Raw genomic sequence first — 14,385 nt, forward strand, 5'->3', positions numbered from 1 at the left:
GGTCCTTGGCTTGTTGGATGTTTAGTGTGATGGCAGATTAGCTTGCACTACACACAACATTTATAGGTGCATGCACATACTTTAATTAGGCCGCAGAATGACGAAATTGAGTGGTCGCAACTTTGAGGTGCTGGTTAGGTCATGAATACGAATCTCAGCAAGGCTGGCGCAGCCTTTCCTCCTTCTAAGGTATGTGAATTAAGTACCATAAATAGACAAACTGTAAAGCCTTCTGTGTCCAGTGCTTAGGAATGACAGAAGTGCAGTACTGAGCGCTATGTGAAAGCATGTTAATAGTGGGGGCATTTTTGCAGAGATAAGTTAGCATTAAATGCAGCTATCCTCTTTCTGTTGTGTGAGACACGCCCAGATCTTTAAATCTTTGCCTCTTCCCCAAGGACATGAAGCTCAGCGTCCCTGAAATCACCGAAATCCTTCTGCACAAGAGTGATACCATTTATTTACAGTGCTAGAAAACTAGGACCATATTTTGTTAACAGTGCCAAGAAATGACAGCATTACACTAGCAGGCACTATATGAAAAGAGCAGCAGAACACAGGCTTCAGATGTGTGTGTGCACAGCGAGTGGCTGACTCAGAGGCAGCTCGCGGGCTTCAGGTATTTGAAGCATATCTTTAAATATGGCGGCTGCCCGCCTTTGTTTCTGTTATGCACAGCGCACCTCCTTCTTTCTTCCTGTTGCTTTCACAAAGCTGCACCACCAGAGAGTTGGGTGCAGAACAATCGCTTTGGACAGAGTGGTGCATTTGAGGGAGTGGCTCTCTTTTAATCAAAATTCTTTGATCGCTTCTACAATGCTGAAGTTTTGGTGATGGCCTACTACTTCCGCACCGCCATAGACCAGTTTTACATTTTCCTTAATGGAAGAAGCATGATTTAATACGTACAGGCAACCTTCTTTATTTTTGTCACCATTTTGAATATTAGCCCACAGCAGAGGTGTTGACCTCTGTTTTATGTTTCCAACCGAAAGAGAAAAGGATGTGCCCTAATGGCTAGAGCTGTCTGATTTAAAGATGAGAATCGGGGGTTCTAGACTCGGGTGGAGGCTTAACATTCTGTAAGTAAAAGATGATTAATGATACCAATTTACTGGTTCTTAACCACTTTTTTCTTCTCATGCACTTGTTAAAAATGTGGAAATAGTCCCAATGACTTATGCAGATCTTGAGTTTTTATCAATTAATTTTGACTTCTTGAGGACAAAACAATACTCACGCAATAGAGGAACTGTAGACCAGAAAAGTCTGGTTGATATAGATTTTATAGCCAAAATTGCAGATCAGATAGATCATTTTGACATTAGAACATCGCTCTCCTAAGAGCTCAACCTCTTCTTCGGTTTTTTTCAGGAAAACACTAAAGAAACTTTTGTTTTGCCCATATCCATGCTTAATGTATATCCATATGATCTTAGTTAAGCGTTCTGGAATTTTATGTCACTGTTGGACATTTGAATAATAGTTGAGAAGGGTGAGAACACACTTCAAATATTATTCACAATCCTTGTCAGAGTGAACCACTAAAGACACAAAATAAAGCTGTGCTTAACCCTCCGGGGGGGCCATATTACACAAGTGCCCTATGGGCACACAAAGCAGGAGCACACATTGTGATTAATATTTGAAATTAGTTCTCAGATATTATTCCAATTTCTTCAAGTGGACACTTTGATGCTCGTGCTTCCCCTTCACTAATACTGGTAGGACTGGCACACATGTAGTGCCAATATCTCGAGAAGACATTCCCACATTTGAATGAGAGAATCTCTTTGCCTCTGCGCCTGCATGATATTATGAGCATGGGCACCAAGGCAAAGAAGCCATAAGAAGGTGCATTTCTAGTGCCCCCTCTCTAAAGTGCAAGCGGGTGCTCCCTTCACTGTGAAACATGGAGTGGCTGATTAAAGCACCCGCTCCACATTTCACTGAATGTGCTGCCCCCTGAACAGCCCCGAGTTTGCAGCTACCCTGAGGGCAGTGCATTTATTGTAATCAGGTGCACTGTTCACATTTGCACCAGGCGCACCTGCTTAAAGGTGCGCCTTGTCGCAAACATGAACAGATACACCATATGTCCCCTGGTAGTTTTGCACAAAGCAGCCAGGCTTAACTTAGAGGCAATTTATAAAGTATTTATGCAGCGCTCAAACAGTAATAAAGTTAAAACAAAACATAAAAAATATACAGTAACCTTTAATACGTGCAATGACACCAAAATGTGATTTTTTTACATTTGAATTAAAAATAGCATCATAAAAGCACAATGCGCCAACCGTTGCTATCAGGTTGTGTTAGACTTCGCCAAATTCAAAAGTTAAGGCTAATTGAGATATAGGGCAGGTGGGATAAAGGGACCAGGCTCCTATGAGTGGAAAGTTTGCCTTCAGACTTAGAAAATTGTATTGGTAAAAAGTGGTGGTCGACAAGGCATTGGCAGGGCAAGCTGGATCCAACGAGGGGCTCAAAAATCACGTGGTGCTGAAGAGTGGGGTCCTGGTGCGGTCATCAATAAAGATGGGAAAGCTCTAGGTGGGCCAAAGTCTGTGCCCCGGAAAGCCCTGACCTTGACAGGTTTCTGCTTGGCACCAGGCCAGATGAAGCCCTCTATGTTTGTACTTTGAAACTTTTCTGTAAGTCAGATGCCCTTCAGCTGGGTAAACCCACAAGTTGGGGGCGACTTTTGGTTTGACGCCAATGACTGCGACTTCGATGCAATCCCTGTCTCTGTTAGTTCTCCAGGCAAAATGTTGGAAAACATTTCCAAGTCCCAGGTTTTGCAGTTTGAGGACACTCAAATACCAGCCAAGAGTACAGGAGGTGTGAGGCAACACTTGGTGTTAGGACTCTCTCCAATAGAAGCCAGCAGCAAAGTCCAGGGAAAGTCCAGTTGTTACTGGCCAGCTGGGTAGTTGTAAAGAAATGCATCTGGTAGATTATTAAGTCTCTGTAACTACAGCAGGGCATCAACCAACAAACCATTGGAGCCACTTCTGGAGTCCTGGATTCGAGGTAAGAAGGTCCAGTATTCCTTCAGGTTAGTCAGACAGCAGGGTAGTCCTTCTTCTGATTTTTCACAGATCCAGGAGTATTCTGACGAGAGCTCTGCGTGGTCCCTTTTTATGCTCAAAACCAGCCATTCGTTTGAGGGCATACCTTTGTTCACCCATTAAACAAGTTTTGATAAGGTCCTCTACCCCCACTGTGTTTGATAACACTTTGACTTGAAAGACAAGGGAGGGTAGGCCTAGGTCTGAGCTGCATCTGCTAATGGCATGATAGGCATCCTTTGAACATCAGAAAGGGGCTGGGGACAGCTCCCCAGGTCAACCTGTCAAAGGAGGAGGCACGTGTCTCCTGCCCACTACCATGGCCCTTTCACTGTCTGGGAGCTATACACATTTCACCACAGGAGAGCCATCAGGAGCTAGGTGACAGCTGGACACTGGCAGGAAAGCCTTTTGGTTTTAGGCAGGAAAATTACAACTTTCTAAAAAAGACCTGTTATTTTCAAAATAGTAGTATAAATTCTGACTTGACTATTAAGTTGAATTTTAGATTCCTATTAAAATGAGCCTTTGAAACATTTTCTAGGTACTCTCAAACTAAAATTAACAGTTATAATAGGTAATAGTGTAAACCAGGTTTAACCCATGGATGGGAGAGCCTGCCTGGACACAGTGAAAAATTATGTTTTGGGTGTTTCAATGCCAGAACATATAAAATATAAATTATACATGCCCTACGTTTTAAATACCATGCACCCTGCACTAAGGGCATTTAGGGCTACCTTAGGAGTGACATATACGTTTTAAAAGAAATGATTAGGTGTGGGAAAATGTTTGTTTTGCCAGGTCAAAATGGCAGTTTAAAACTGTACACCAATGCTGCATTGACAAGCCTGAAGATGTATTTTGCAGGACTACTTTAGTGGGTGGCGCAATGAGTGCTGCAACCCACTAGTAGCATTTCATTGGCAAGCCCTGAGTACATCTACAAGAAACTTGAGTAAATTAAATGTACTAATTAGATATATGCCAATTTTTTTCATTTTTCAAAGGGACAACACAAGCACTTTACTACTGGTTAGCAGGAGTGTGCAGAGTCTTATGGTAAAAAAACAACAGGTTCAGAAAAAGAAGGCAAAGATCTAGGGGAATGCCATCCAGAAGACAGTCAATTCCAACACTCACCTATTCTAAGAGAAGGCACTTTCTTTACTTATTGCCCCCATACAATCTACATGATGCCATTTACATCATTTCACCTCCTGCAAAGTTTTTTTATCACTGCTTGACAATATCTACCTCATATAATTTATTGTCATCTGTTTTGTGATCTAATCCCTGGAGTGTAGCCGCCCCATTGTTGAATAAACATTAAATGCACTGACAGATGACTATTGAGTGAACCATGCGTTTGGAGGTGGTGAATGACTTACTATTTCCTTCAGGAAAGAAGTATGATGCTAGTGCTGGTGTTGTACAATGATTACTCAGTTATTAACAGCAGGCTACTGTGGGCTGATTTACTGAATGTGTTTACATGGAAGCGTATGGGTGTGTGAAGATTTTCAACTAGCTGGGGAGCAAAGCGTTGGTCTTTGAAAGTAGAGGGGTGGATGTGAGTGCTGCCCCACAGGCTCTCTGCCATACAAAGTCATACATGGGTGAATCTTGAAAGCATTCTTTGTGTTGCTATGCCAATGCCCTTTCAAGAAATAAATAATCAGTTTCAAGGGGACACAATGACTGGATAGGCAGTCTCTAGGCTTCCTTAATGCTATTGCATCAAACAGCCTGTCCTCAAAAGACCCATTGAGGTGGAAAAGAAGAAGTCAGTTAACTTGCCTACATCCACCATTTGCTTGCCAAGGCAGCAAGTGGGTGACGTGCTGTGTGGCACCACTGAGACCTACAACCCCAAGTGCAGAGTTTAGTTACTGTAGTTCACTGCAAGGGAACAGAATCCTCCATTAGAGAGCTATACTCTTCCCATCTGAAGGCCTGAATGAAACAACAGCTTCTTAGACAGGTGGTACCAAGACAAAGTGAGAACAAAGGTCTTGATTTAGAGTTTGGCTGGCAGGTTACTCCATCACAAATGTGACAGACATACCATCCGCCATATTACGATCTTCCTTGGCAATAATGGGCTTGTAATATAGTGAACGGGATATCCAACATGTTTGTGTTGGGGTAACCCCCTCAGCCAAACTCTAAATCAGGCCATAAATCCATAACAGGTTTCACAAACAGGTTTTCACATTAACACATATTCAGTCACCCTCCCCCATCCTCTTCCGAATGGAAGCTGTAGAAAACTCCTGGGCACTGGGAGAATAAAGGAACCTCTGCCCATGATGGATTTCGAGAGAAGTGGTGTCACCTGGTTGACTGGCTAGTTTACAAACTGGGCCCTACCTTTTGATCTCTTCTCGATGATCATCAAAACAACATACCTAAAAGAGCTGTGTTTGAATGGCTGATTACATTGCAGCATAAGATTTTTGACCGACATACAACGCCCTCTGATCAGAGACTGATGTTGACCGTATGAGGAATGAGAGCCATTGTGGAAAGAGGGTGTATTGCTGTGGTCTGACATGGAAGTGCAGATGGATTCTGTGTGATGAATGAGGGTCAGTGGTGGGTAAGACTGTGTGGCTGACACCTGCCCAAAAGAAGAGTTCATGCTTTATTTATGCCAAATAAGTGTCATTTTTGGAAAATGGTGTGTGCCTGCAGCCTGCCCTAAATGAATTGTTCATGCCCCCATATGTGAAGGAGTGTCAGGGTGAGAAGAATATGGGTTTCTACAGTTGGCCATTGATAAAGTATTATTGATTCAGTGTGGGAGAGGGTGTGTGGCTAGGATCAGCCTTGGATGAAGTACTGATGTGTCCTATGTCTCAAACGAGTGTCAGTTCATGTATTCTAAAAGGTATTTTCTATTTCCTCTGTTTATGGAAAGAGGTGATTTGTGGTTGAGACGGATTGTTTGGGTGCATTCTGTGTCTTGTGTTCTTAGTCTCTCTAAAAGTAAGATTTATTCATTTTTCTGAGAGGCTTAAATGTGGTGGTGTGGAATGTGAAGGGAATGAAGGTTCAATGTTACCTGCAGGTGCAACTAATTGGTGTCTGAAGCTGGGAACGTGTGGAAACCCACGCCTCTTGGGATCTTCTTAGGTTACCACTTTTTACCAAGCAAGACCCAGTGTCACTGAGAGAGCATGCACAGCATTAGAGACCGATCAATCTGAGTGCTTAGGGAGCTCACTATTACATTATTTTTTAAAGTGTCACATAGTGCATTATTTAGAAAATGTATCAACTATTGTCCCCGTCACAAGGGTTTCCAGAAATTCTAAAAGAAGAAAAAATATACACTGATTTGATTACCAGACATTTTTTCCGCTCGTTTATGAACATATCCATTGTGTAGCCAGGGGATACAGTGGTAATACCAGCTGCTAACAACCTCCTCACTACAATTCCCTGATGTGTCTCTTTCAGTTTGTAATGATGGAAGAATTACCAGAAAAACAATAATATTTATTGGTTATTCGGAAAATTACCCACTCCAAATGTAACAATAAGAAAAGGGCTGTCAGCAACACTATTACTGGCTCATGTCTTCCTTCTGTTTCCATGGTTAGGTTCCTATTTGGACTTCTAATAAGAAGGAAAAACTGCTACATTCTGTGAATGATTTGTAAACCAACAAGGCCTTCTGCACGTTCAAGCGTGGAGTTTATGTGACTAAGTCAGTGATATTAGTTTAACAAAAACAAACTATTTATTAAAAAATAAATCTTTACCAACATACATTGTGGAAGGAGAGATAGCGCTCCGCAGAATATTTTTCCTGTAAGAGTATTATCCACATGCCTCACCACTTTCACTCATTTAACCACATTTGCAACCATTTGTTGGATTGCTTTGACCTCAGGAAGCAAAGAAATATGAGCAGTATCAGGAGGAGATGTGTCTGCTGAGCAAGTTGCAAATTTCATTATCCTGAACTTGTAGCTGACTGCTTTTTTTGTCAGACCCTGACGACATTTCTATTGCACAAGCTTCATTTCACAGAAGTTCGAAAAGTTTGCATTATCCTTATTATGTAAAATTCCCAGAATTATGCACTATTTCCCATGCTTAATGCCAGTGCTGCACTGCTCGAGCAAAAGATCAGCACAAGCGCTTGTGTTTTTCCATAGTTTGTTAATGATAGATATGTCCGTGCATCAGTGCTTAATTTGTAAATAAAGAGGTGCCGGTGCTCAATGCCCTTCTCTTAAACACGAGACGACTGTAATTAAATCTGCCAGCACTGAATATTGAGGCAGCGTAATCCTGAAGCCATCTCGGGCCTCTTCAATCCATTTATGACCACCCCTGCCCCTTCAGCTCATTCTGCAACTTTCTACTTTCTCCCTTTATGACGCTTTTTAGTTTTTCCTTCTTCTGTCTTTCCAGTATGTGTCTTTTGCTCGCAGCAAATGCTTGAGGCATAAAAATAAGCCCAGGCCCTCACAAATAAGTGCGGGTGCTAAGCACCGGAAACCACAAGCACAAATTAAGCACTGCCTTGCATTCAAAATGGATGCAAGGACATATTTCATGCTAAATTATAGTACCAAGTGCAGGTTTTGCATTTCATGTAATTACATGTATTTTTTTCAAAAAAATCTAAAATTTGTCATACTTACACAATTGGAAATTGCACAAATTTCTTACCCTCAACGTATTTTATTACAGGCACTTAGAGGTGCCTCCATTTATTGTGAAGAACGAACAATCTTCTAGCAATGCATGAAGCATAAGACAAAAAAACATGTGCATGAAGGAAGTCAGTAGGATACATTAAGGGGTGGTTTGAAGTTAACCCCCTTCATTGGCTGTGTTGTTTTCACGATACAAGTACTTAGATGACTGAATTCCTATCACAGAGTATGAGAGTAGCAAGATGAATGTGAAAATGGTGAATATTGGGATTTGCCTACCTTTACAATTCAACTAACTCTGGGTTAATTTTGAATTAGGTCAGTATAGGTTGCGTAGTGTCAGGAATTTCGCTGTGTACTTGCTACACGTAATTCCCGAAATTATGCCTTACACAACTTTACATAATTACATGCCACTTGTTTTAAAAAAATATTGTGAAAGGTGCCATTTACAGTAAAAATTTACCATGAATGCTAAGGAACAATGGAACACGAAAAGCTGTTGTTTGCAGTGCTTTATTCAAAAGTGTCCACGTACTACAAATTGATACAAGGACAGGCATTTCAACTAAACTATAGCAAAAATGATGAATTTGCATTTCATGTAACTTTATCAAAATTGTGTTCAATTACATGATAGCAAACTAGGCAAATTGCGCCCACCCCTAACTTAAGCTCTATTTCTCATTGTTTCTGCAGCTCTCAAACCATTGACTATTGAGTTAAGAAAAGATTAATACCAGTAGGATTTATACTTGTAAGTCCGCTCTCACTGATATCAAAATACTTTTGGAAACATTGTATTGTCTGTTGTTGTCTTGAGCAATGTTGCTAATTTGTTTACAATTTACTAAGCAGCCGTTTCTTGCCTCTCTTTGTGATGATATACTGCAACAAATGTGTGTGCTGTAAATTTGCAAAGGAAGTATTTTGGTTTATACTTCTGATGGGGTATTGCAGCATATTAATTTACCACAAGGTTATGGAAAATAACTATGGTGTTGACAGTTTTACAACACGCCTGTGACCTTTTCCAACCTGTTGCTTTTATTAATGTTATCTCATGTTCTAAGTGCAAAGTTCTCACTGAAGAAGTGAGATGTATCACGTTCTGAATATGTATCATGCGCTAAGTATATCTCTATGTCAGGTGATGAATATTGTAAATGTCTGACACATGAGTTCAAAAATCGGGGTGGTAGATGAGGCAGGGACAAGGTCCTGGAATCTGACACTGTTGCTGAAAATCTGTAATGAAGGGAATCTTTTTCTATGTAGCATATAACTAGAAGAAGTAAGGGCCTGGTGATGGATATCCTGCCCGCCATATTACAAGTTCCATAGGATATAATGGAACTTGCAATACGGTGGATGCAATATCTGTCACGTTTGTGATGGAGTATCCCATCCACCAAGATCAGAATCAGGGCGCAAGTCCAATATTTCCTACATCCACTTAAGATTACTACTTTTTCACATACAATTTTGTTGTAGCAGGGCTGCATCATCATGAGTTTCTGCACGGGTGTAAGTGTAATATTGACTACAACAGTATTGTCTTGATACCATATCAACTGCAACATCTACTACGACTATATTGACAAAATAAATGTATATAAGGAAGTGTGTTTATAATTCTTACCATGACAATGTAGTGGTAGTCAATGTTCTGGATTGGGTATTTTTACAAGTAAATATTTTGACCATAACATTGTGGCTACGGGTGTGTTTGAAATTTATGTAATTAGATTTTGCATAATTTTGGAAATGTTGGGAAAATTACGTGAAATGCAAATCCTTTGCTTAGTGCTCTATTTTGGCGTGAACATATCCTCCTGTCAATGAAGCATAAAACACCAGTGCCAGGAACAGCAAATGTTTGACTTCTGACTGTTTACATGGATTCTGCTCTCCTGTGCCATACTTATGCTGCAAATAGCAGTGTAATTATGCAACATAATGTAATAGCATAATTTCAGGAACTTCACTTAACAAGCGTAACATGAAATTCATGAAATTATAAAAAATTGTGCCAGCATAATTTAAATTTCACCCAAGCCTAATTGTGCTCACAAGCTAGTGTGGTTGACGGGGTCCAGATGAGGTTGGATTACAGAAACCAGGAATTGATAGGTAAAGGATGGTGTAAAAGGACTGTTGATGGGTTTTTAAGCTATACATAATGATAATTTTAGGCACATGCATTACACTCAAAATTACAATGTGAGACATAAGGAACCAAATCATTTTGCCCAAAATCACATATTTTTGTCTCTGAGTACTATAGCACAGATTAGAACCATGATCTATGGTTTCAAAAGTTAGACCATATCTCCTCATTCCATACACAGTCAGTGTATTGTACTTGAAACTGAATATCTGCTGAATTTACTTTTGTTGCCCTTAAGACTTTGCTAACCAGTGCCTAAGTGCTTGTGCTTTCTCCCCAGAACATGGTAAAATTGTTTTACACCTGATTGGCATATCTAATATACTTATAAGTCCTTAGTAAAGTGGTTTACAATATACCCAGGACTGGTAAAGTAAATGCCACTAGTGGATCTGCAGTACTTCTTGTGCCTCCCACAGAAGGAGCCTCCTAAAATAATGTCCCAGGCTTGCCATTGCAGTGTATGTGCAGTTTTAAATTGCAAATTTGAACTAGCAAAATAAACCCTTTGCCAGGCCTAAAACTCCCTTGATACTAGATATGTCACCCCCAAGGTAGGCCGGGTCTGTTGTAATTAAATCATTTGGATGTGAACGTTTAAGTTTTACATGCCTTGGTAGCGAAAAACGCACAAATCGGTTTTGCACTACTGTGAAGCCTACCTCTCCCATAAGACAACAATGGGTTAACCTATTACATCAAATAAGTGATAACTTTTGTTTGGGAGTAGGACGAAATCTCATGTTTGATGTCTAAAGAATTATAATTTGGAATCTTCTTTAGTAAACTTGAATTTTAAGTCCCAGGTCTGAAAAATGACATTTTAGAAAGTCGTCATGTTCTTTTCCTCGCCATTTGGGGCCTGCGGCATGTATCGTGGGTCATAAAATTAGGTGCAGTTGGCCTTTGTGTATTCCTCCTAAACAGCCACATAAGAGGGACTGGGTGTTGGCAGGATCAGCCACACAAGCAGGATGGGTGCAGTTGTGTGCATAGCCCTACTTGCACCTCAAAGACAGTGCGTCAGCTCACACACAAATAACTTTGCGCTATCCTATTGTGACTGCAGACAGACTGGAACCAGGTCAGGAAGGCAGAACATTCCAGATGCTTCTGTGGGGGAAAACCCCTGATGTTTCTTCCACTTTAAAGGGGGTGCCAGGAATAAAAGACCCTCACACACACTCATCAGTTCACTTCAGGACCTGCAAAATGACTCTCAGAGGACTGCCCTGCTGCTTGTGACCTGCTCTGTACTTCAGAGGACTGCCCTGATGCACCAAGAGGACTGTCCTGCTCCCTAAACCTTGACCTGTGCCCTCAGAGGACTGCCTTGCTGCTTGAGACCTGCCTTTCTGCTTGAACCTAGGTATTCCAGAGTGACTCCAAGAGCTAGATTACTGGCCTCCTAATCAGAGTATCAGGGACAAAAAAGGCTCTAACCATCTTGAACCTGCACCTGGACCTAGCCTGAGTGTGCCCTGGCCCTCTAGGAGGTGCCCTTTCAGTCTTTCACCCTTGAAAGTAGTGTTGCAGGTTCCAAGATAGCCCAAATCCAAAACTTGGGACTTGACATTTTCTGCCAAAAAAGTCTCTTAGAACTGAAAGGAGATGGGACCTACCTGCTCACCAATCTGCCCAGGGTGTGTCACCAGTCTGCCTGAATTTGCAGCAGCTCCCACTACATACTTCTCTGCAACAGTAAATTCTGTTAAGCAGCCCCTTGCAGAAGGGGTATCTGGCCTCATGGAGCCTTCATTAGCTATAGCCTGCAGCTTTGTCTTGCTGGAGATTTTCTACTTCTATGAAAGAGGCTAAGGGCCTGATTTAGATTTCGGTGGAGTGGTTACTCCATCACAACAGTAACAGATATCCCATCAGCCGAAATCTAAATGCCATAGAAAACAATGGTATTTAGATTTCAGTGAATGAGTTACCCGCAAGTGTTGCGATGCATTAGCCCCTCTGCCGAGATCTAAACCCGGCCTTAAGTCCAAAAGTAGAAATATTCTCTCAACTTCATCCAGTGGCTCCCCAACGATGACGCCTCCTCCTTGGACACCGCCAGCTGCCGTGTCCAGCTAAAGTTTTCCTTTCCAGACATTTTTTTGTAAAATATTTGTAAGTTTGAAAGTGGAGACCAGGCACAATCTACTTTGTGTATCCAGCCCATGCTCCATCGTGGATGGCCATAACTGTCATCTTTCCCTCAGTCTCGCTGGACTGGATGTCAGTAGTTGGCTCTGTGACCCATTAGGGTTTTTTTTTTTCACACTTTAAACTTTAAAAATACATAACTCTGGTTCTACTAATTGGATTTTTGTCATTTTGGTGTCAAATCATTTTTAACAAATGGCTATATTTTTCTAATTTAGTTTTTCTTTTTCTTGTGTTATGTTTTCACTTTACTACTGTTTATGTGCTGCATAAGTACTTTATACAGTGCCTCTAAGTTATTCCTTATTGCTTTTGTGCGAAGCAACCAGACGGTTAAGCACAGGTAAAATTGGTTACTTTTTGTGGTTCACCCTGAGAAGGAATGCGGCTGTTTCTTGAATAGGGTTTCACCCCCCTCAACCAACAATCCAATTCCGCACAGGTAACCTTGAGTATTAGGTCCACTGGGCTGGACCAAGGGCTATTGCAATGCTTAATCACCCTTAGTTCCAGCATCTTGGACACATCCTCCTTGAAGCTGGCCCTCACTTTGTTGGATTGCATGTAGATCTTTTATTTCACAGATAAACTGTCCTCTGTGTCAATATTGTGGGTGCACCCATGGTGAGCCCAGGGGTAAGTGCAAACATGGAGGAGAACTGCTCCAACAGCTGGCTGCAGTCTCTCTCCTGTTGGGGCAAGGGGGTCAGAAAGTAGGAGTGGGTCACTCTCTCGACCTTTCATTCTCTTTTGAGGAGACTCACTGCCCACTGATGGTAACCCACTGCCTGTACTTCTTAGTATTACTAGGTATGTGAGTCTTGGGTACCATCTCTGTCTCCCAGGCCCATTAAGGTGACCACTGCACTACCCCCATACTTACTGGGACAACCCCCTCTTTGAGCACTACACTAACCATTCCCAGGGTCTGCCCACCAGTAGGGGACTTAGCCTTTTTGGGCTGTTGGGATCTTCCTTTTAGTGCCTGTACTTGTGACACTCAAAGACTTCTTACCCAGGAACCCTCCCTTAGATTAGTGAGGGTTGGCTGGAAATCTTTCTCTTGAAAAATCTTTTAGGTGCCTTTTGAGAACTCCATGGTTTTACTTTTGTCTCCCCCCTTTTTCTTCTGATGGGGACCCTGTCCACGCTTTGCGTGATCCTCTACAGATACCTTAGTGTGGACCCTGGTGCTCAGCCAGCGGTCCATCTCCTTAGCAGGCTCCATAGGTTTAGTGAGCCGTCTGTCTACCAGGTAATGGCATAGCTTTGGAAAGCAACAACTGAGCATATCCTCACTGGAAAACATATTGTACAGCTCTTCATAAGTGTTCACTTCCCCATCCAGTGCCTTGCTGAAATACTCCACAAAGTATATCCCGGACTGGTAGGGCACTTTCTGACTCTCCTGAATTTCTGCCGAAACTTTTCAGGGGTGAGTCCATACTTTCAGATAAAGATGGACTTTATGGTGGGGAGTATTTCATCCTGTCACCCTTCCCTAGGGGCAACAAAGAATCCTTCCCTCTGTACAGATGTGCCTCCAAAGTCTGGTGCACTAGTCTCCCTCAGGGACCCGGTCATTTCCAAGGTAACCTTGTAGGCCATATCTATATTGTTCCCCATTGTTGATAAATGGCACTCCATGAAGGGTCACCCCAAACGTTTTGCCTTCCTCCTCCTCTTTTTCTGACTTCCTTTTTGTTAGCTTTAGGACTCTTGCCACTTTACCACTGCTAACCAGTGCTAAAGTACGTGTGCTGTCTCCCTAAAAAAATAGTAACATTGGCTCACACCCAATTGGCATATTTAATTTACTTGTAAGTCCCTAGTGTACTACATGTTCCCAGGGCCTGTAAATTAAATGCTACTAGTGGACCTGCAGCACTGATTGTGCCACCCACATAAGCAGTCCCTTAACCATGTCTAAGGCCTGCCATTGCAAAGCATATGTAAAGTTTCACTGCCACTTCGGCTTGGTATTTAAAACTACTTGCCAAGCCTTAAACTCCCCTTTCTTCTAAAACTAAGTCACCACTAAGGTAGGCCCTAGGTACCCCATAGGGCAGGGTGCTATGTAATTAAAAGGCAGGACATGTACTTATGTGTTTTAAATATCCTGGTAGTAAAAAACTCCCAAATTCATTTTCACCTACTGTGAGGCCAGCTCCTCTCATAGACTAGCATTAGAACTGCCCTCATTTACTTTTAAGTGGTAGATTCTGATCTGGAAGGAGTAGCTCTGTCATGTTTACTATGACCAGAATGGTAATAGAAAATCCTGCTTACTGGTGGAGTTGGATTTAGTATT

This window comes from Pleurodeles waltl, chromosome 4_2, assembly GCF_031143425.1.
Source record: "Pleurodeles waltl isolate 20211129_DDA chromosome 4_2, aPleWal1.hap1.20221129, whole genome shotgun sequence".
Lineage (NCBI taxonomy): Eukaryota > Metazoa > Chordata > Amphibia > Caudata > Salamandridae > Pleurodeles > Pleurodeles waltl.